The sequence below is a fragment of the Orcinus orca genome, chromosome 2 (assembly GCF_937001465.1).
Source record: "Orcinus orca chromosome 2, mOrcOrc1.1, whole genome shotgun sequence".
NCBI classification, from domain to species: domain Eukaryota; kingdom Metazoa; phylum Chordata; class Mammalia; order Artiodactyla; family Delphinidae; genus Orcinus; species Orcinus orca.
The window spans coordinates 56,425,466-56,429,970 of NC_064560.1; positions in this window are offsets into that span (position 1 = coordinate 56,425,466).

A 4,505-nucleotide genomic window follows, 5' to 3' on the forward strand; every position below is an offset into this window, starting at 1 on the left:
TTAGTTTTTTATCTAATGTTCTTTTTCTGTTCCAAGGTCTCATATTACATTTATTTTTTTTCCAGCTTTATTGAGATATGATTGACACACAACATTGTGTAAGTTTTAGGTGTACTAGGGTCGATCTGATACATTGATAAACTGCAAAATGTTTACCACCATAGTATTAGCTACCATCTCCACCCTGTCACCATTTCTTTTCTTGTGGTGAGAACATTTAAGATCTACTCTCTTCCTAACATGCAGGTGTATGACACAGTATTTTACTATCATCACCATGCTGTTCATTAGATACTCACATTTGTTCATCTTAAACTGAAACTTTGTACCCTTCGACCAGCTTCTCCCCATTTTCCCCACCACCTAGCCCCTAGTAATCATCACTGTTTCTCTGAGAGCCTAAAAAAGCTTAACTTTTAAAGAATCCATGTATAAGTGATATAATACAGTATTTGTCTTTCTCTGTCTGACTTAGTTCACTTAGTATAATGCCCTCAAGGTCCATCTGAGTTGTCAAAAAAAAGGGGGGGGCAGGATTTCCTTCTTTCTCAGGGCTGAATCATTCTACCTTTTTCAGGTCATTTCTTTCCCAGTTGATTCAGAAAGCAAGCAAATGACAAACACGCTGGCTAAAGAGATTGTTAGCAACGAGTCCCAAATTTCCCCTAGTGCTGGGAAACTTCGTTAGCTGAGGTTTCTCCTTCCCGTCATGCCCAGTTCCCTCCTCCCAAGGTACCAATTAAACTTTTTTTTTTTTAAGTCACTGGGATGAAGAGGAATGTCATCTGCTCTGAGGGGCTCCTAACTCAGAGATGCTGCTCTTAGAGAATTGAGCCTGCCCAGAAATAAAATAAAATAAAATCTCTAAATTTCTAAACTGGGCTCCTCAGAGCTTGGATGTTCTCAAAAAATGATCCCATGTGAACTAACTGGGGCCACTCTGCATACTGTATTTTCCTCTTAGAGATTCACATGTTAGGATGTGAAAGGCTCTGACAAGTCCTACAATGAAGAAACCTCTTTGCTTTTAGGTAACCCAGCATTTCCCAAACTAGTTTGACCCTGAATCCCCCCTTTTCTTCTGAAGTACCAGCAAATGTCTCTCAGATCCAAAGTGTCACAAGGAAGGGTTTGGGAAGCCTCACCCTCAGGTACCAGGAGCTTAACCGTCTGAGGGGCTGATGACTGTTCTGTATTGAAGCAAACTGCCTCCCTGAGGTCCATGGAGATGGGAGGCTGATGGTCCCTATTGAAACCTCCCTTGGCTTTGGTGAGGTGGGATCAACTCCCAATGTGGGTTCTGTCCGAATCACTCCCACTGTGACACACTTTCACCCACCTCCAGTTAGGGAATGGTACCTGACAGAAGTGTCCCAGCTAAATCATGGGGAAGAGGAGGCGGACTCCTGCCCTCTCAGACTCCAGGATCTGCCCCCTGAGCCCCCTGCCAGACAGGACCTGGAGACAGCCAGGGACAGAGGGTGCTCTGGTGACTGTCCTGTGGCCACTGGAGGGCACTCTGCAGGACCACTGGTTGTGCTCAGCATTCTGTGCAAACCCACCTCTGTGGTCCTGCTCTCACCCCCATCAAACCAGCTGACTCTGCCCTTTCCCTGCAGGGATCTACAGACCGCCCTTCTTCCCTCCTCTTTCCTGGACTTTGACGTTTTATCCAGCATGTTGTGAAGAGTGGGCCCCACTTTCTGTGCCAGGCTCTACGCGGGGGCAGCATCTCCAGCAGGACGCACTCTTTCCTGGATGGTCCAGCCTGGGGGCTGTGCTGTCCTTGGCTCCCTAGCATCTTCCATTCCGCCTTGGATGGGAACGATTGTGCACAGGCCGATGGTCCCTGCCAGATGTGAGCTCCCCGACCCCAGGCGGGACATCATCATAGCCCAGGAGTCCCCATGGGCCTGGTAGGTATTCCCCTGAGTGTTAAATGCCCTGCTGGCCAGGGCATTTAACATAAAGATTTTTACGTGTGTGCAAGTAAATGTGAGTATAGGTTTAGAAATGGAAATATTTCTGAGGGTTCTGCTCTGCCACTCTGGAAACCATGGCCCTAGTGTCAGGTCATCGTGGGGCATGGGGAAGTGGGAAGTTGCCTGACCTAGTAGTCTGGGAAACTGCAGGGGATGGGCTAGACTCTAACCTGGAAACAGGAGAAGTGGGTGGCTTCTCCATGACATGTCCAAACAGCCCCGAGGCTCTTTAATGATGAAATATCATCTGCTCCTCCTCTTTGTCCCCATCTCAGAATAGCTAATAACAGCCAACATTTTTTTACACACCTATAAAACACTCTAAATTAATTAACTTAAAACTTTTTTATTGTGGTAAACTATATACAACATAAAAATTATAATTTTAACTATTTTAGAGTGTACAGTTTCATGGCATTAAGTACTTTCACTTGTTGTGTAACCATCACCACTATCCAACTCCAGAACTTTTTCACTCACTCTCCCCTCCCCCATACCCCCTGGCAATTTCTATTCTACCTTCTGTCTCTATGACTTTGAGGGCTCTGGTACCTCATTTAAGTGGAATCACACAATATTTTTCTTTTTGTATCTGGCTTATTTCACTTAGCATAATATCCTCAAGGCTCATCTGTGTTGTAGCATGTGTCAGAATTTCCTTCCTTTTTGGGCTTCCCTGGTGGCGCAGTTGTTGAGAGTCTGCCTGCCGATACGGGGGACGCGGGTTTGTGCCCTGGTCTGGGAGGATCCCACATGCCGCGAGGATCCCACATGCCGCAGAGCGGCTGGGCCCGTGAGCCGTGGCCGCTGGGCCTGCGCGTTCGGAGCCTGTGCTCCGCAGCGGGAGAGGCCACAGCAGTGGGAGGCCCGCATACCGCAAAAAAAAAAAAAAAAAGAAAGAAAGAAAATCCTCTCTGAAAGAAAATAGCATCATCCTAAGCCTCAAATTATTTCTACAAATGATTTCTCAAATATAATTTATTTGACACACAGCCAAACATAAGCAGACACTTTGGGATACATGACAACATGAAAAAGAACCAGAAGAAACAACAGACAATAGAAAAGAACTCCAGGGGTTCCATGAATTACCAGATACAGACTTTAATGCAATAATCCTTACATGATCAAGACAAAGTTTAAAATTTTTGCAGAAAGTGTAAAACGATAAAAAATACCTTAACAGCTTAGAAAGGCAGCCAACTAGAAATTTTAGAACTGAAAAATTTAGTAACTGGAGTTAAGAATCTATGGATTGGATTAACAATATATTAGACCAACTAAAGGGAGAAGTAATGCATTGGAAGCCAAATCAAAAGAAATTATTCAGAATGGAGTAGGAGAGAGAAAAGTAAGGAAAACATAGAAGAAAGGATAAAAGACAGAGAATTCAATAAAAAAGTTCTCACAGTGTTTATATGGAATCCCAGAAGGAGTAGAGAAAAACAGAGTAGAAACAACATCTGAAAAGATAGTGGCGGAGAATTTTCCAAACTGATGAAAGATATTAATCCACAACTTGTGAATCCCAATAAACTCCAAGCAGAATAAATACAGAGAAATGTGTATCTAGACATACTATAGCGAAATTGCTGAAAACCAAAGAGAAAGCCTTAAGAGTTTGCAGAGAAAAAATCAGATTAGCTTCAACAGAGCAGATAGCTACTAAAAAAGGCAGCTGATTTCTCCACAGAAATAAAGAAAGTCAGAAGAGAATGAAATGATCTATTCGGAGTGCTGAGAGGAAACAATTGCCAACCTAGAATTTTATGCCCAGAAAAATATCCTTCAACAATGAAAAGAAAATATAATCTTTTTCAGGCAAAGAATAACAGAGGGCTTATAGATAACAAGCACATATTAAAAGAATTACAAAGGGCTTTCTTCAGAGAGAGCTAAAAATATCACAGATGGAAGTATGGAGCAGAAAGGAATAAAGAACAATGAAAATAGTACATGTGTGTGTACATTTACATGGATAACAATTATATAAAATAATAACAGTAATATCGCATGGGATTTAAAATAGATACAGAATTTAAATACTTGAAAATTACTTCTGTTTTCTGCTTGGATATGTAAAGATGTTGAAAGTCATCACTCTTTTTTCTTTTTTAATGTTTTATTTTTGGCTGCATTGGGTCTTTGTTGCTGCACATGGGCTTTCTCTAGTTGCAGCGAGTGGGAGCTACTCTTTGTTGCAGTGCACAGGCTTCTCATTGTGGTGGCTTCTCTTGTAGCAGAGCATAGGCTCTAGGCACACGGGCTTCAGTAGTTGTGGCCTGATGGCTCAGTAGTTGTGGCTCACAGGCTCTAGAGCACAGGCTCAGTAGTTGCGGCGCACGGGCTTAGTTGTTCTGTGGCATGTGGGATCTTCCCAGACCAGGGATCGAACCCATGTCCCCTGCAATGGCAGGCGGATTCTTAACCACTGTGCCACCAGGGAAGTCCCAATCACTCCCACTCTTACAACAAGAAAAATCTTCTTAAATCCATAAGAGAATCAAGGTCATAGGAAGTAAC